We start from the raw sequence: 19999 nt of genomic DNA, 5'->3' as shown, positions 1-19999 counted from the left end.
TGACTGTGTTGTTGTATTTGAAAAAAAAATCTACTCTGATATTTAATTGTAAAAGAGTAGGAGAGGTGGTTGAACCTGTTTTTCATTATTCACATTATATGTTACATGAAGTTATCCTACACAGTGAAGAGAGGATAAAATATGTTGCACAACAGTAATGACAATGAGATGTTTTCCACCCATTAACATTCACATGTCCTTTGGAAATTGAACTCTTAATACTATTAACACTTGCATGAAATATGTATCCTCTCTTCTTTCACCGCAGTTTATCACCATTGTCATCCCACAATGAAATCGCCTCCTGGATTTTCTCAGGGAAGGCAAAATGCACATCCCTGACATAAGGGCAAACACCCAGCCAAATGTCAAGCCCTTGCTTCAAATCATGGAGGCCCTAGAGCTTCTACAATAAATGATTCTAAGAACTCTTTTTAACATGGGCAGAAAAACCGAAATAACTGAACTATTTTAGTGAAACTTCCCCCCAGAAGTTAACCCTTAGACAAACACTTGGCTTGGAAAATTCAGCTCAAGTAGTTAAAAGTTGGCAGTTATAAGCAATTGAAAACACGGTCTTATAATGGGAAATGTCAGAAAATATTAACCATAGTCAGTACTACCAACTCTGTATCATCTCTGGCTATAGATTAGATGAGGTCATTGAAATCTGGTTAAAGATAAAGAGTTGCTGTACATCACTTTCTCTTCTGGCTACAGATGCCCTACTTAGCCCATTGGAATGTGTACGACGCTAGACATCATGGAATTGTTCTGCGTTAACATGGTGTTAAGACATCTGACCAACTGAGGTCAATTTTATCATTCTTATTCATTCATCAGGTTCCTGTGGGAAAAGTTATAGCTCTGTCTTGTGAAGTCATTTTTGAAAGGCTTTAGAAAGGTCTCTTATTTAGTCTAGAAATGATAAACATCTTTGCTTATTGAATTTATCTGATGACAGGATGCTGTAAAATACAAGACAGGACATCAATTGAAAATGTTAGGCAACATATGATTTGGCACATATTCTATTAAATATATGATCAAAACCAAAAAATTCCCAGGAGTACAAGTGCACATATCCCTTCAATAGTAGGATAGATCAGTAAAACCAGCACACACATCACCCCAAAACAATCAGCTGTGCTTTAAACCACCTACAAGTTGTCTGGAAGTTAGCACAGTTGAAAATTCCTGTGGTTTTCTTATTTCTTTTGTGTTATCTCACTTAGACATTTTAGATGCTTTATTTTCTTTTTTGGAATACAATGTTCTTTATACATGATCGATGGTTTGCTGTTCCAATCAACAGAACAGAACAGGAAACAAAAGGTTGGTGGGGTGGGTTTTGTTCGGTGGCTGTGTTTTTCGGGGGGGTCGGGGGGAGGGGTTAGAATGCCTTATAACATTCGTAGAATTTTTGTCCTGGTAACCACAATGTTTTACTTGGCAATACTGAAGTATGAAAAAGATGCTTAGGACGTGACTGTTTATCAATTGGGAAGTTAATAAATCTGATTAAAGATATTTAGAAGACGACTTAGATTTTAAATGCAAGTGACTCCCATTAAAACTATTTCCAAGAGGTTCATAAGGTGAGCAAAACTGATTAAGTACTACCCTGAATATAGTGCAGTTTTAATTAACCAACACTAGCTTAATTTTGGTTGTTCACTTGTAACAATATCTATTCTAGAATTATTCTTATCTACATCTTTATTTGGAAAGAAGTTTGTCTTTTGTAATAAAAACTTTTCTGAGATGTGGCTATCCAGCATAGTCCTCGGTCTACGTAGGTACTGCTCCAGCCCCTATCACTTTAGCATCAGAGTGCCTTACAAACCATTCATTAACGTATCTTTATAACACCCTTTTAAGATGGAGGTAACAACACTTGCCTATTTTACAGATGGGGAAACTGAGGCACAAGATTAAGGGACTTGTCCAAGGTTACAAAGAAACTGTGGCAAAGCCAAGAACTTGAACCAGATCACCTATACCAGTCCAGTGCTTTCATCACAAGAAAATCATTCCTTTCTGATACAAGCTGGAAATAAAAACCACTCCAGCAAGCAAGTGGACTTTTCAAAAAATTGTATATTGTGTGCCTAAGGAAAAATCTTCATGTTCCTGGTCTTTTAAGTCCATTGGTAGGTGGGTAAGCCTGTACGTTTATAAACTCTTTTCATACTTCTCAGAGACATGGTAGACAGAACTCAGGCCCGGTAGCCAAGAAGTCCTTAGTTCTAATTCAGCTCTGTCACTGACTCACTGCATGGCCTTGGACAAATCATTAAAAGTGCAGTTATAGTTAGAAAAGTAGCTGTGCAAAAATGGTACCTTTTTACACAAATGATCATAGGGTCTGATCCAAAACCCACTGAAGTAACTTTCCATTGACTTCGATGTGCTTTGGAACATGCCCTTATGCCCCAGTCCTGCAAACACTTATTCATGTGCTTAAATTTATTCACAGTGGGCCTGATCCTGTTTCCATTTACATTAATGACAAAACTTTCATTGACTTCAGTGGGGTAAAATCAAACTCTTAGCAGTCCCGTAAAATCCATAGTGCATAGTTAATCACACAAATAAGTCTTTGCAGGATTGGCCAATTAGTGCATACTCAAAAGTTATATCATGTGACTTCAGGAATATATATAATCTTTATTCTGCAGAGTAAAGTCAGCTAAAAGAGAGCTGGATTTCATTCCTCCCTGTGCATTAGTTGTTTACTAAGTTCCAATCAGTTACACCACTGCTAACCCAGTGAATACTGCAGGCACAAACACTACAGAGCATATCATTTGTAGATAACCAGGCTACAAAGCTGTGAGTGAGGACAGAATTTGGCATGTAGTACATTTATGACAGATTAAGATACACAAGGAAGAAAAAAATCCAGCTTTCAGACTCCTCAGCAGAGTTTGCAGGGCTGGCAGTTAGAAAAAATAATTTCTTGTAAACTGAACCCATTTGATAAGGAAATGATTCAAACAGTAAATATAGGGCCCCATCTAAAAAGTCAGAAAAAAAATAGTAATCTCACCTTTCAAGAAAATGGTGGTGATAATGTGTTCTTACCTACCTCACAGGGATATTGTGAGAATTAACTGAGGTCTGTACAGCACTTTGAAAAGGTTAAGTGCTAAGTATTATTGGTATTGCTCTCAGTGTCTACTCGTATTTTCAGAGTGAGACCCATGGTGGTGATTTTTCCATCTTAATAAAGAAAAAGGAGACACACAACTAAAGTGGTGCAAAACTTCAGGAAACCTGAGACTTAACCTCGGTCATTTCTGGTTTTGGGTCGAAACCATGCAAATACTTGATGATTTCATCTTGAAGCCAGGCACAACTGAACAATTTCAACTACGTTTCATTTTAAGTTTTTTGGCTTTGAACAAACCAAAACTCATGCATATGAAACAAAAATCAGAAAGCCCCAACAAACTGAAACTGCCAAGTTCAGCACAGTTCTACCGACAGCCATAAACAAACCCATGAACGTGCTACTTCATTTTATGCTTTTATTTCCTTTGGAAAATGAAAAATATTAAATCCTGATCTGATTCTACAATAGACTGATAAAATGGTACAGTCCAAATGTCCATGCTCACTTAGTACCTTTCCAAACCTTTATTTGCAAGATTGGATTCACTATTATTGCAGGGAAAATTGATTTGCCTTTTTTTTTTTTTTTTTTTTTTTTTTTTTAAAGCTTAGAGTTTAACCAACAACTTGTGCAGTTTTCAGGTTATCTGATACAGGAAATAAAAAAAAAGAGGAAATGTATGTATTTACCATTGCCAAAGTTGATAAACTCATGAGATAGTTCTGCAGTTTTCAGTGCAGTGACCATGTTTATTACTTCACGAGGTCCTCCTGAAAACTCTAGTCTGAACTGCATGAGGAATAATTGACAATACACCAGAACCCTGCTAATTCACATTAATCTGCACACCTAATTCGTGGCAAAAAAAAATAAAATAAAATAAGTTGTCTCTTCACAGAAGTTTTATTAGCAGGAGACCTCGCTACAGCACTCTATCACTGATACATCATTACTTTTAACAGTACACTATATATTTATTAGAACATTATGAAGCATTATCAGAAATAATTAAATTGAGTAATTCCTTTTTTTATAACGTAATAACCATATCGCAGAATAGTCAAACTGCAAGACTAAAAACAAATGAATTTTAATCCCAGATACAGTTATTACAGAGTTTAAAAAGAATACTATAGTTCAATGGGTTATTTGTCTTTACTGCTATAGTCAGACTGTCTGTTATAAATTCCTCTGCTCTGAATGGCTAATGTCCTCAGAACTTCCATCCATAAACATGACCAGTTCAGTTTCTGATCCTCTCTGCACTCTGTCACCCCACTTAATTCTAGTCCTTCCAATAGCAACCACACGCATTTTTGTTCCCCTGGAGGAAGGTTATTCTCCTCTGCCCCTCCTATTAGGAGAGAATTTTTTTATTTAATTCAGCTGTATTTGATATTGGGCATTAGGTGGAGTGACAGAGTGGGAAGCTGGTCAGAAATTGAGGGGACTATATTTCTTGCAAACATTTTGTCTTCTGGATGCAGTAGTTAGAGGGCAAAGTCCGAATAATCAATATGTAGTTATTGAGACATAACCAAACAGTGATTATGCAACTCCCTGTATTCTGATTGTCTAGTGACCCAGTCAGAGTACAGAGATTTGTATTCTGTACAGTTTGTTAAGAATTACCTGCAGTCCTGTAAAGCCCCTCAGTCAGAGTTTAGGGAAGTGCACAACTGAGAAACAAATGCACAGCTATCGATCAGCAATTGTACAGTATCCTCATGCTTCTACTGGCCGAGACAATTCACCACCAATGGAATTAAAAGTAAGATGCAGTTGCCAAAATAAGTCTAGCTCATGACTGTGGCAGGGCACGGGTATAAACCCCTTGGATGCCCTGCTGAAGAGGGTGGCTCCTCTCCTGCTTCCCGGCAGAGTAGCCAGGTGCAGGGGCCCAGACACTCAGCAAGGAGCTCAGTTGCAGACCCTAACCAGGGCAGGCTCAGGGGAATCAGCTGAGCCAAGTGGAGCCAGCTGGGCTGGTGCCTGGGAGGAGATATAAGCCTCGGAAAGGCTCAGTGAGGAGGCTAGCGAGGTGAGAAGACAGGGGGACTGCAGCTCTGTCGCTACTGACTGCAGGAAGCCTCACGGGCCAGAAGACCCAGAGAAGGGTCAGCGTCGGAGAATTGAGGCTGCACTAAGCACTGTAAATAAAAAGACGTGGGTGAAACAACTGAAAGAGGTGTTGGGACCCCTTCTTTGACCAGCCTGAGCCAGGGACACGAAGCAGGGAACCTGGGTGGACCCTGTGACAATGACATTATGATCTAGCCCCAAGCAAGGGGCAGCAAAGCAGCCTGGAAAGGGTATTGTGACTCTGGGACTCACACACCCTGCAGCCAGGGGAGGAGGAGTGTATGCTGAAACAGGTCCTGCAAACTGCCCAGCCCATGCTCCCTGGTATGCTGTCATGGCTGCATGGCCAGGCACTTTGACATGGCTCTGCCCCCTCCTGCCTACTGGGGCATGGGATGGGTGTAGTGCTCTGTGGAGCCTGCTACCCTCTCTGGAAGCAGTGGTACACAAAGAGAAGAGAGCAGGCAGGGCCGAGCTGATGCTATAGTCTATACCAGTCTATACCTGCTCCAGCAGTCTGAAAGCTAAGCGCTGCTAGACATCTGCACAGTGCTGAATTTCCTCCTCAGTGACAGTACTCTGAAATGTACTAGACTGTGGATTATGAGGGTTTCATATTTATTGTGGCTCTCTGATTCCACATAGCGCACATAGCTTACAGGTAAAAAGGCACTTTGTCTCTCTCTGCCAGCCCTACAAACTCAGCCCAGGATCTGAAAATCAAAGCATGTTCTTTTCAGCTTTTACATCAGAACCAGTAAACAAAGACTCTGCAAACCAAATGCTGCCTCTAGTTACACACTGTCCAACCACATCATCCTTGGATTGTGCCCTCAGTAACAACTGTGCAATTCTGTTCCCTTCAGTGGGACAGGGAGAGGCCTGGGCAGAACTGAGGACATCATCTGAAGACAACAGGTTTGTATAAACAGGGAAGGGAGAGGAACACAAAGAGTAAAACAGGGAGGGGGTGTCAGTGGCCATTTACAGTCTTAATGACATCCCTTTAAAAGATGCCATACAGGCTTTTTTTCCTAACAGTTTAGTTATCATTAAGTATTTCTATGGTAGTGGATACGTGGCACTTTACAGGACATTCTAGAATGTTTCGCCAAACAGCTCCAGGTCACTCTCATTTCCCTAATCTTCTCAGATCTTGTAGCAATGACCTGGACATTGCCTTGCCCCCAAGATTAAGAAATTTACAATTTTATCACAAAGCTGTCTGAAAGATAAAACAATTAACAGTCCTGCATTCTGAGTGCAGCATAGGGGGTCAAGAGCTGAGGGGGCCACTGACCACAGAAGGCCTATTTCAGGCCAAAGAGTGAATAGCTTACCAACTAAAGCTCACAATCTCTGCAGCTTTCTAGACCACCTTCACACATACTGTCTCATACACAGCTCTGCCCTGGACTGAGAAGGCCAAATTTACAGAAATAGAAACTCAAGATCCACACACACAAATTCACATGTGATTTTCCACCTTTTTTTGTATATGCAGTTATCACCACTGCCCACATAGATACCCAATTTGTGCACAGAAGTGTAAGCCTGTAACTGGGTAGGCATTTTTGCATGTAGCCCTCAGGCCACTGTTCTGGAAAATTTGGCCCAGAGCGCTCCAGGAAATGGGTCTGGTTATTCCCAGGAAGACAAGTTAGCAGTAATACCTATGCTACTAGACTTAGAACTTTCAATGTAGATAGTAGCGTGGGACCAGTTATTTTAAAATTCTATCAGCTGTGACGTTCATGGAACTCTGGACTGGAGTAAGACAAAAAAAAATTGGTTCTGTAATTTTTGCTGTGTTAACCAAGGGTGGGATTTTGAAATGCATGCAGCACTGGTCTAACCTTTTTTCCATTGACTTCATTGGGAGCAGAATTAGGCCACTACAGAATGCTTTAAAAATACACACACACACACACCTTAATCCTTTGTCGTGTGCTTATTGCACTTGGTGAAAGCATTTACAACACTTAGGGTATTTCAAGTATCAGATTATATCTGCCTTCCAGCACAATCACTATCAAAGTTATGGGATATCCAGTTTCTTTTACCACGAAAGGAGACAAATTATCTAATAGCAGTTCATGAAGGGGTGGAAAATGCCCATGATTAGACACTACATATTTGAACAAGTTTGGTTTGCCGCAGTTTGGTTTAATCTTTTCTTTAGTTTGGTTCACATGGATTCCCACCTCTTGATTCCACTCAGTGTCCCAGATTCAAACAAATCTTTTCACCGGGCTTTTCTCTCGCATTGTTCAAAGCAGGAAGGAGGACGCTCCCTTTGGAATGGAGCAAAATGTCAAATCTTCTCCCTACTTCAACATACACACAAAATTAAGAAAAATTCAGTCTCTTGCACAGTGCACTTCTGAGTATAAAAATAATTGTACATTCTAAGGGCCTGATCTAACACCCATTGACGTCTGTAGGCTTTTGACCAGGCCTTAACTGTGGCCAGGACAGATTCTCTTACAACATATTAAGACTCAACAAGTCATGCTATTTACGAGCTGCACAATGTTCTTTAGCCAAAGTCAAAGGCTATTCAGACTTCTCGGCATGTTTGATAAATTGTAACGTACAACTTGTTCTCTTAAAACCCTTGGCAAATTTAAATCCATTCAGCCTCACAGAAGTCGCCACTGCCATCTCATCATACTGATATGGGACCCAGTCCTGCTCCCATTGAGCCAATGGGAGTTTTGCCAGTGACCTAAATAAAAGCAGGATCAGTCCCTTAGCCCTTTAAAAGAGAACTCTGAATGCTGCAACTTACATAAGGAATTCTGACTTCACAGGTACTACTTAAGTAAATGCATGAGGAAGGGTTGCAGGACCAGACCTTAGATGTTGTTGGAATCAATGATACAACTCGCAGTTACAGGACGTGACCCCGGTGAAATATCAAGGCTAACACTATAGCAAGAACTGCCACTGTGGGGTGAGTGCCGGGCAGGGCTCAATCCCCCCGGGGGGCAGGATACAACAGAAACCACCCCAGGGCCTCCACCCCCAGACTATTTACTGGCCATAAACATTTGCAACAGGCAATAAACATTTACATATGGTCCTGAGCCCAAAAAGGTTGAGAACCATTGTTTTAAACCACTCTCCATCTTCCATATTTAGATTCATTTGTGTGGGTGGAGAGGGACTTTCAGGTTAGTGTCCCTGGTGGAGAAAGTCCTGTAGAATTTAACAGAGATGAAACCAACAGCATTCTCTAGAAATTACTCTTAAATCCCCATAGAACTAAGCAAACAATGATATCCTAGCAACAGATGTTTTTAAGCATCCTATATAGTTTTATAGCAGAGATATAGTCACTACAGTCTGTGGGCCAAGTAAAAGATCTCTAGAAAGGCTACTGAACAACTGCAAAAAAGAAAGGACGTATTGTAGACAGCAGCAGCCGGAACAGCAAGTCTTTTGGCATATCCTTCTACTCTTCATGCCCCATTGCAGAATGTGTAAAAAGTAAATATGCACTATGTTCAGACCCATTATTTATTACAGATTAAAGACAAAATAATTTGATCTTCCAGATACCACTCCGTACCAAGCATGCCTAACAGGGATACTTCCATGTATCCCTGGGCCAAATGTACAGGCTGCATTTTTACCATATAAGGGTCACTCATGCAGGAAAAGATTTCATATTCTTAGGGAGGAAAGGACACAAAGTGTTGCATAATTTTTAGTATTTGGTTTTTTTAATGGAATGTTTTCCATCCTGGCGATTCAGCCCTGAAAGGTAATTGTCTGACTCACATTGTCTAATCACACAAAAATACAATAGTATCCGGTATGAGTGGGAATCAACAAGTATTAATTTCTGCTCCATGTTTCCTGCTGCTGAAAACAGGTTGTTTTGCCGAATTATAGAGAAAATGTTCTTTCAGTAACATATTTAAGTAGTGATCAGCCTGGACCAATCCTGGATCCATCCAAACACCCTCAAACACGGAGTTGAAGGGGTACATATAATGGCCTGAACAAACACCGCCCGCCCCCACCCCAGCTATGAGCACCCTCCAAGCTGGAGGGGTCTGATGTACTCCAACTGATGTAAGTGAGAGGAGGTTCAGGGCTGCATTGTGTGAGATGCACACCTGAATTTTATGGTTGGAGACCACCTCTACTTTTAAGAGGGACAGAGAGTTCGTGTCAGGTTAAAATGGACAACAGTAATTAGTTCATTAGTCCAGATGACTGAAAATCTGCCATCATTCATGGTAATAGGAAACCTTTGTCGACAGATAATTAATGGCCAAATTACACCCTTGAATGCATGCACACTTCTCCCATTAACTTCACCAGGAGTCACATGCATGCACTGGGGGGCATCAACTGGCACTATGAAAATATTTTTCCTCAACATTATCTCCTGCAAGCAGAACCACAAATCCTTCTCCTGTTGAATCACATGGCAGAACTCCCTTTGGCTTCAGCCAGAGCAAGCTCAGGCTCTCAGTTAACAGGCTTATATAGCATAGAGGAAGATGAACTTCTTTAGTTCTGAAACTAGTGAACAAATACATTTGAAAAAAAATTAGAGATTTCAGATATTAAAAAGGGATGAAAAACATATAGGAAATAAGTGTGGAAAAAGAAGATTAAGGGCCAGAACAGTGAAACCTGTGTGCCTGCAAAAATGCACGCACATCTACTGCGCCAGCAAAAACGCACAAGCATTCACTGCATTAGAACCCATGCAATGAGGTACCCAGCTCCATTTCCGGAGCCTTATACTAGCATATCTGAGCTGCTGAGTGAATTCCATTGGAAGAATATTGTTCTGCACTGCACTGATGGGCATGCAGAGGTGTGCAGCTTTGAGACACGGTAGTTGCACAGACATTTTCATTCTCCTTCGAAAAATGTTGCCTTACATATGCCCACAGCCCCACCAAAGATAAATGAAGAAGGCAATATATTTTCCTTCATGTGCATTTCCCTATTGCTAGATCCAGTTAAATTAACCTTTGATGGCTTTGTCCCTCTATACAAACTGTGGGAAACAGTTTTAAAAATTCTGGGAATTACTTGCCATGGCAATGCATAGACCCACAAAAACAAACGCGTAAAACAGCTGCTAACTTGGGGATCTTTCACTGGAAAGGAAACCCCCGGGCTGCTTTTTCTCCCTGTTCCTTGAGCTGGAAAATCAGTGCTGCGCTAGACAGGAGTACAGTTTCCACAGGCTTTGTGAGAACAGCGTGTACGGATCTTTGGAAACGTCTTTTAGTCCATGTATGTGTTACACTTACCATCTTCTTTCCATATCATTTACCTCCCTGTGACAAAGCTCCTCCTCTACCTTGGTGGGTCTTGCGCTTATTGGCGGATTTGCTCGCCTTGGAGTTTCACGGCAGCCCTCAGCTTGGCCGTTTTCGTAAACCCACAGTCCAGGTCGACTCCTCCTGTGTCTGACCGGGAGTTGGGAGGATTTGGGGGGAACCCGGGCCCGCCCTCTTCTCCGGGTTCCAGCCCAGGGCCCTGTGGAATGCAGCTGTCTAGAGTGCCTCCTGGAACAGCTGTGTGACCATTACAACTCCCTGGGCTACTTCCCCACGGCCTCCTCCCAACACCTTCCTTATCCTCACCATAGGACCTTCCTCCTGGTATCTGATAATGCTTGTACTCCTCAGTCCTCCAACAGTCTGCCTTCTCACTCTCAGCTCCTAGTGCCTCTAGCTCCCAGCTCCTCACACGCACACCACAAACTGAAGTGAGCTCCTTTTTAAAACCCAGGTGCCCTGATTAGCCTGCCTTAATTGACTCTAGCAGCGTCTTAATTGGCTGCAGGTGTTCTAATCAGCCTGTCTGTCTTAATTGTCTCCAGAAGGTTCCTGATTGTTCTGGAACCTTCCCTATTACCTTACCCAGGGAAAAGGGACCTACTTAGCCTGGGGCTAATATATCTGCCTTCTATTTCTCTCCTGTAGCCATCTGGCCCGACCCTGTCACATTCCCCCGCACAAAAGAGAAGTTTTTTTTGCCAGAAAGATTTGAGCACCCACCCCAGGGAGGGGAGGAAGGAAATCCACCTTCCTTATGGTGCTCAAGCACCTAAAATAATTAGCCTCTACTTTTAAGAAATCACTACTTTTGAAAATGATAATACTTTAGGCTAGGGATGGTGTCCCTAGCCTCTGTTAGCCAGAAGCTAGGAATGGGTGACAGGGGATGGATCACTTGGTGATTGCCTGTTCTGTTCATTCCCTCTGGGGCACCTGGCATTGGCCACTGTCGGAAGACAGGATACTGGGCTAGATGGACCTTTGGTCTGGCCCAATATGGCCATTCTGATGTTTCTATGTTCTTAAACATTTTAAAATATATTATTGCTTTGTTATGAAGCCACCGAATTTGGAACACACACATATTGGTCTCAAAGGGCACAATCCTCTAGCCAAGCTTTGCAGATCTGTGAATAATAATGGTCTGCACCTCCACATGTCTCCATACAGAATCCAGTCAATGGCCCCGCCTGGAAACACTGGGAGCTACCATAACGTAACTGTTGAATAGTAAAAGCCTAATCTGCAGCTGAATGAAAGCATAGCCCTCATTTTGTGATCTCTGAATACGAAATTTCAATATCTGACCCACTTTAAAAAAACATAACAAAACAATATGTATTCAGCCCCTGAGAGTCTGGATCTGTTCTCAGTCTGGCATTGCTCCGCTACAGACAGTGGAGTTTGTGACCAGACAAGCTGTCACTGGGGAATCAGGGAAGGATCCCAGGTTAGGATAAGTTTAACAAAAAGCTAGACTTTCCCCCCCCCCCCATCTGCTTTTTGTTAGAGCCCTGAGACTGGAGTGCTGAAAGCATGAGTCAGAGCTCCCCGCTACCACAGTGCTGGGTGACTGGGATAGTCCAGTTTCAGGAAGAAAAAACACGAGTTCTTGGAAAGTATTATCCTATTACCCAAAGTGTTACCTGGCAGTTCTGTGTTCTTGGGGAACCAGGGTGCAGTACCCAGTCTGTCTGACTCACAAAATATCTCCCATTTCCCCCAGCCTCTGCTTGAGCCAAATCTGCATCAGAAGATAGATTTACGAAAAAAGCAATGAAAAGGCAGTGGGAGACACATCTAAACCCCTGGGATAAGGATGATAGGATTAAGGAAACTCCCCGAGCCTCATTTGCATCGAAGATGGGACAAGGAGGCATTTCCATTAGCATACAGAACGGAGAACAGAGATTCCAAGGCAAGAACCGCACGGAAGTCTGGGACCAGAAAAGCAGGGAAGCACTGCATGATGAGGGATCTCTGCTCCAGATGTTAATGAACCCATGCCTGCACACACCCAGCTCAGTAGTTATCAGACCAATTCTAGTAAATCTCTGTCAAGCTTACAACTACAATACCCACCTGCGGAAGTAAAGAAACAGATTGATAGAGCCAGAAGAGTTCCCAGAAGTTACCTACTACAGGACAGGCCTAACAAAGAAAATAACAGAACGCCACTAGCCGTCACCTTCAGCCCCCAACTAAAACCCCTCCAACGCATTATTAAGGATCTACAACCTATCCTAAAGGATGACCCAACACTCTCACAAATCTTGGGAGACAGGCCAGTCCTTGCCTACAGACAGCCCCGCAACCTGAAGCAAATACTCACCAACAACCACATACCACACAACAGAACCACTAACCCAGGAACTTATCCTTGCAACAAAGCCCGTTGCCAATTGTGCCCACATATCTATTCAGGGGACACCATCACAGGGCCTAATAACATCAGCCACACTATCAGAGGCTCGTTCACCTGCACATCCACCAATGTGATTTATGCCATCATGTGCCAGCAATGCCCCTCTGCCATGTACATTGGTCAAACTGGACAGTCTCTACGTAAAAGAATAAATGGACACAAATCAGATGTCAAGAATTATAACATTCATAAACCAGTCGGAGAACACTTCAATCTCTCTGGTCACGCAATCACAGACATGAAGGTCGCTATCTTAAAACAAAAAAACTTCAAATCCAGACTCCAGCGAGAAACTGCTGAATTGGAATTCATTTGCAAATTGGATACTATTAATTTAGGCTTAAATAGAGACTGGGAGTGGCTAAGTCATTATGCAAGGTAGCCTATTTCCTCTTGTTTTTTCCTCCCTCCCCCCCCCAGATGTTCTGGTTTAACTTGGATTTAAACTTGGAGAGTGGTCAGTTTGGACGAGCTATTACCAGCAGGAGAGTGAGTCTGTGTGTGTATGGGGGTGGGTTTCTGGAGGGGGGTGAGGGAGTGAGAGAACCTGGATTTGTGCAGGAAATGGCCTAACTTCATTATCATGCACATTGTGTAAAGAGTTGTCACCTTGGATGGGCTATCACCAGCAGGAGAGTGAATTTGTGTGGGGGGGTGGAGGGTGAGAAAACCTGGATTTGTGCTGGAAATGGCCTAACCTGACGACTACTTTAGATAAGCTATTACCAGCAGGACAGTGGGGTGGGAGGAGGTATTGTTTCATATTCTCTGTGTATATATAAAGTCTGCTGCAGTTTCCACGGTATGTATCTGATGAAGTGAGCTGTAGCTCACGAAAGCTCATGCTCAAATAAATTGGTTAGTCTCTAAGGTGCCACAAGTACTCCTTTTCTTTTTGCAAATCCAAAATAGTGAAGCTCCCTAATTGCATTGTGAGCTCCCTCCAAGGAACACCGCCAATAGCCAGAAATGATCAGCTCCCATTGTGTAGCCTGAACAAAACAACTTTAGTATACTCCCTTGAACCATCAGTTTACACATAAAACAAATCTAGTGTTCTCTCTTGAAACCATTGTTGTTTCTCTACAAAAACCCCTACCCATGCTCAGGTAAGTGTTCTGATGCCTGGATCCAAAATCTGCATCAGTTGCACTGGGACTTCATCTTCTCCTGACTGATCGTGCTGGTGGCTCTGCTGTCTCCAGCACTCTGGCCCCTCAGCTAACACCACCACCAGGGACCCCCCATCAAGTCAAGCTTCACGCAGTGGTGAGAACCAAGCTCGCTCTCTCGGTATAGCCTTCTGTCTTGGACTTGTGTGATCAGTTATAGTTTTGTAAACCTGACTTTATAATCAAATTTAAGTTAGATTTAACATTATAACTGTTTGTTTGTTTGGCTCCCCTATGGTTATTACCTGGCAATAAATAACTTTCATGATTAAGCTGGTTGCTTCTCTCCCCTCCCCTTGGGTGTTTTTTGGTTTCCTCATTCGTTCTGCAGCAACGCTCCTCATACCTAAGCTAAAAGATCCCTGCAGCACCCAAAAATCCTGTGGGGTTTGCTCATCAAGTGGGTTACTACCAGAACAATTGTAACGTGAAAGTGGGGATAGGGATGGGCTAAACCTGGGACATACGAGGGTGGCAGCTTGGAAGTGCTGCTCGACCCAGCCTGCTCAGGTGAGCTCTATTCCGGTGCGGTGCCCATGGCACATGAGGGTGACCGTCTGGAGGTGCTGTTCGACCCAGCCTGCTGAGTCCAAGGGCCTACCAGGGTGGCAGCTTGGAAGTGCTGCTCAACCCAGCCTGCCGAGTCCAGGGACATATAAGGGGTCAGCTAGGAAGTGCTGATTAACCCGGTCCTCTCAGACGCACTCTGTTAATGTGTGTGTTCATTTGATTCTGGGGCTGGAAGAACCCAGCCCTGAGGAACCTAGGCCCTGCACGATAGCTCCATTGGGAGGGGACTTGCAGCAGGGAGAAGTAGAGCTCCGTATGAGAACACAAGTAACACAAGTAGTACATTGATAGAATTACAGAACCCCCCTCCGCCCCCCCAGAAGAGTAACCCTAATAAATGAGCATACCCCAAAGTAACGGGAAAAGCTTTACCAGAAGAGAGAATCCAGGGCACGATACAGAACAGGCTTGCTCTGCAACAACATGGAAGGAGTAGGTCATGTGAGGTTGACTGAGCCATTCTGGTATCTGAGGTGTGGTGGGAGGACAAGGGAAAGGCCTGGCTGCCATTCTTTTCATGAAAACAACAAGGAGTCCGGTGGCACCTTAAAGACTAACAGATTTATTTGAGCATAAGCTTTTGTGGGTAAAAAATTAGAAGAAGTGGGCTTTTTACCCACAAAAGCTTATGCCCAAATAAATCTGTTAGTCTTTAAGGTGCCACCGGACTCCTTGTTGTTTTGGTGGATACACACTAACACGGCTACCCCATGATACCAGGCAAGGCATGTTTTTTTCATAGCAAATCCTGAATCATGATGGGAAGGAGTCTGGGGCCTTTAAAATACCAACCCCCTCTCTCTGGGAGTTATAGGAAACACAGCTATGAAGAAGGAGGTGGGGTCTTGATGAGGATAAACCTAGGAGACAGAATTTGTGGGGCATGTAAATAGAAGCATTGGGTCACCCAGTGGGATAATTTATAATCTTTAATTACTGCTGTATTGTGAATATTCTTAGAATTTCTATCACTTTGCACTTTGGAGAACTGGTCTGTATGTTAGTCATTATGTCTTATGGTATAATAACCCCCATGATTTAATAAAATAAAATAATAATAAAGCCTTCATCTTTGTTCTCCTTTATCCAGGAGGTGTCCTGATGCTTTGATGTGATTTGTGTACAGAGTTATGCTAGATTTCTTGGGGTAACTGAGTGTGGAATATGGACCTTAGTCATTTTATTTAAGTTTGATTTTCTATGAAGTACCATGTATTAAGTTACTATTCCATTATGTGGGTATCTAGTCACCTAAAAGCCTTATTTTCTCTTGGACACAGATTCACCTCTGAACAGTAATTATTTATTATAATGTTTCACAAAGTTGCTCAGAAATACTTTTGCATTAGCAATGAATTTTCTCACACTCCTTGCTTTATGATGCCTTTTCTATGGAGGATATTTATCCAATATTTCTCTCTCATTTGACCTATCTGTTAACACTCTGGCTACAAAGAAACATTGTTTCCAATTACCTCTTGTAAAATATTATAAAAAACTGCCTCCAATTTCATATGGAAATTTGTTGTACTCAATACGTGGGTTAAGTGCTAGCTATTACACTGTAATCAACAACAACAGTATAGTCAGAGTAGACCAAAACTTGCAGTCATTACTTGACAACATGCCCTTCCAAGTCCCTTTGAGCACCTGCATAATTTAGGAGCTCTGTAAAAGTGGGATGGCAGAGCTTTTAGATTTAAAAAAAAAAAAATGCATGTAAAAAACAAATTGAAATATTCTAATGGGTATACTCAAATCTGTACAACTGGAAACTAACTAAAAATTATCCAGCTTATTTTCTTCAAAACTCCACTTGTTAGGTGTTTGAACAAATAATATTTTAGCTGTTTTTAGAGTCATGGGCATAAAATTTATTACGAGAACACATACACATATTATTCACCCTCATGCAATGCCAAATATGATTCAACAGATTTTGCTTTTTAAAAACCCTGCAGATAGCCTTTGGGAATTTGGAGAAATTTTTGAACTGGAAAAAGGAGTTTAGAAAGTGAACTGGAACTCAACCTTAGGGACAGCCTTCAGCAAGGGGTGATGTGTAAGCAGCTCCACCCCGGGAGTAACGGCAGAAGGCATTTTTGACATCCCTGTGAGGCACAATGCCATCCCTAACAATTCTCTGCTCTACAGGAGAGGGGAGACTTATTGTTGTCCCGTACCGGTAGTAAATTAATATCCATCACACTCTAGCTCAGCTGCATTGGCCAGGAAGTGAGCGGGGGGTGGAGCAAAGGGCTGGGCCTAACTTCAGAGTGGACACCCTCACAGGGGAACGAGTAAACAAGTGCATAGCCACACTTATTCCTGCAAGCCTGGATCCAAGGTAGGTAGCCCACGTAGGAGTACAAGGGGCATTCTTACTTCTGCGTGCAATCACTTGTCCCAATCTAGCCCTTAATGGGAGTTTCAAAAAATGCACTAGTTTATTCAATGCAATAAAATTAAAGTTCACAGATATGAACTCCTCCCTGGATTCACTACATTATCAGCCTGAAACCAGCTGATAAATAAAGAGAAATAAAGAGAAAGTAAATCTCGTGATCATTTTATTGACCCACAAAAAGTATTGGGAAAGGACTTTTATCAGCTGACATAACGTACAGAGGTATTTTAATTCCACTGCTTATCTTTATGACAGACAGCTGATTGCCTACTATAAATTTTGAATCGTTTATCTGAGAAAAGGTCTTGCAGTTGTTTATTACAAGGAAGGTTTTGTTTTACACTGTACTCTTATGGACCATGACTTTTGAAGTAAGGCAAACTACCCTTGAATCATCCACCTTGATGGGGGGGGAGGGGTTGAAATTAGCAGATTACTTACACTTGGAACTAAAATGTTTCCTTTGAGCTTTTACTAACTGTGTGACTTAATTTTCTCCTTTATTCTGTGGTTTTATCATTATTTGGGATGCAGTATTTTATTTGCATTATGGGAGCACATAGAAGCCCCATCTGAGAGACAAGGCCCCTTGTGCTAGGTGCTGTACAAGCACACATTAAAAGACAGTGCTTGCTCTGAAGAATTTACAGTCTAAATAGACAAGACAAAGGAGAGGGAGAAGAGAACATAAGAACAGTCATACTGGATCAGACCAAAGATCCATCTAGCCCAGTATCCTGTCTTCTAACAGTGGCCAGTGCCAGGTCCCCCAGAGGGAATGAACAGAACAGGTAATCATCAAGTGATCCATCCCCTGGCAAACAGGCTAGGGACATCTCCCTGCCCATCTTGGCTCGTAGCCATTGAAGGAGGTTTTTTTTTAGCAAATGGGAACTGAGGCACAGAGCAATTAAGTGACATGCCCAAGATCACACAGGAAGGCTGCAGCAAAGCCTGCTCTCTTGAGGGTTTATCCACTGCCTTAACCACACCACCATACTTCCCCTCTAAACTTTTTTTTTGGAGGACTCAATTACAATGTGGAAAAAACCCCAAATCTATAGGATGAATACGTACTAAATGACTGATTTTATGTAAAGACACTGGCAAGATGAAATTTGACTGATTATGCAGTGTAGTGTCATTAAGCACGGGCTTCACACATTGACAGCTTAGTGAAGAACTCTGACACGTACATTTGGATGACTCGAGGAGTTGGAAGTGGGAGGCAGGGCCTTCCACTTCCAGAGGTCTTCTGACTCCAATCCACGAGTCATTACCGTCGGGTGGCTGCTTGCAAAAAATGATGTAATGCTCCATCTCCTGTTCCTAGTGGACAGACTAGCCACATCATAGGATGACCATCATCCTAACTGGTACCTTTGTTCACAGAACCAGAACTGCAAGGGATTTATTTCCACTGCTAGATTCAGGAGAGAAAAAACTATGAAAAAAATACTATTACAGTATTTTCTGCTTGCCCACACCCTGACTCCAGGATCTCTCTCCCTCGTCTCCAGCCAGCCGGATCCACAGTGTTTTCCACACCCATTTTCCTCCCACACACTCCACCCTTAGGGCCCAGTAATTCCTGGTCAAGTTACATCAACTATCTTGAATGTGTAGGGATAATATTTACATACTTGCCAGTATTGTGGTCCCTTTTGGCCCAAGCAGTTAGCCTATATTCAGGGCCTTTCTGTTTGGTATCATCAATTTATCCTCCTATCAGGTATATTCTTCGGCATAATCCTGTTTATTTACAAAGAAAGTACACAGAATCCTGTTTCCCTGAACACAGAAGAAACACAAACAGGAGGCAGTTTCCTTCCTTGCTATTTCTAAGTCTGCCCTCTCCCCGCAGTTCTGTGCCCAAAGAGCGCTATCTCGCTACTCTCTCTTAGGGCCACACTCATGACTGCTTCTCTCCTTTTCTGCTGATTTTCTCTCACTAATAACACACAGCCCTTGCATTTGCATCTACTCCCAAGGTAATCCCTCAGACCACACAGCTTAATTCTGCTCAGGTTTTGCCATGTGGACAATTTGTGTGTGTGAATAAAAAATAAAATAAAATAAATAAATAAAAAAGGGCTTAATGTCTCCTTCCATGTAGCCTGAAAGAGTGGTTAGCACACATATCAGCTTTACCAAGGTCTGTGGTATCCATAGAGCAAAACCCACTTGATGGCAGCCATTAACACCATCCAACAGACCAGTGTTTAGGAGAGAGCTGAGTGGATGCCAGGGAGTGATTGGGAAAGCTCTCGACTTTAGGTGGTGAAATAGGATCCTCTGTTTTGTGGACATTAAACTATAGAAGGACAAAAGACCAATGGACTGGACATACACCAAGAACACTGAATGAGTGCATTGGTATGAAGTGGAAATATGAGGAGGAACATTTGTACCTTCTTCAAGGTAGGGACCGTCTTCTGTATTTGGAAGAGGCTAATCAGAGAGTAGGCAGCATGGTTGTGGAAGTCAAAGACTAAGCAAAGATAATTAAATTATTTATTTTGTTGTAGGCTACCTTCCATAAGGAAAAATAAAACTAAGTTATTATTAAGAGGATGGAGGAAGGCTTTTTAGAAAGCTTGCAAGTCTCGCAAAAGGTTAGACCGTATTTCCCACTCTCTCTCTCTGCTCTTAGTCACTGTTGTTTTCAAACAGACCTGCGGTAGTAAAGACTAATTCAAGTTTCACATAGCAATACAATAAAAATAAAAAAAATTTCCCTTGACCTACCACTGCATCGTTCAGCTCTGAATCTATTCTCATTGTAACAGACAGAATGACTCATCTTGTCAAGTAAAATCTGATGTATACCACAAACAGCAGACCGCTTGCAGATGACAAGTACATTTTGAAAAATGAAAATTAAGGCTTAATTTCCTTTCAGAGCCA

General features: G+C 42.2%; 1 protein-coding gene across 14 annotated transcripts in view; it reads right to left on the bottom strand.

Annotated features, from left to right (window-relative positions):
* The window catches only part of DMRTA1 (DMRT like family A1), a 238354-nt gene that overhangs the window by 149195 nt on the left and 69160 nt on the right, over positions 1–19999 (bottom strand). The window contains exon 3 of one of the 14 annotated variants that reach the window (XR_013346227.1): positions 7405–7530. The exons of the other annotated variants lie outside the window; for them this stretch is intronic. The gene's annotated coding sequence lies outside the window, so the exon portion shown is untranslated. The remainder of the gene's footprint in view (positions 1–7404; positions 7531–19999) is intronic. 14 annotated transcript variants of the gene reach the window in all.

The sequence above is a fragment of the Eretmochelys imbricata genome, chromosome 5 (assembly GCF_965152235.1).
Source record: "Eretmochelys imbricata isolate rEreImb1 chromosome 5, rEreImb1.hap1, whole genome shotgun sequence".
Lineage (NCBI taxonomy): Eukaryota > Metazoa > Chordata > Testudines > Cheloniidae > Eretmochelys > Eretmochelys imbricata.
Note: the sequence above shows the minus strand (reverse complement) of the source record. Positions and strands in the feature narration are given on the sequence as shown.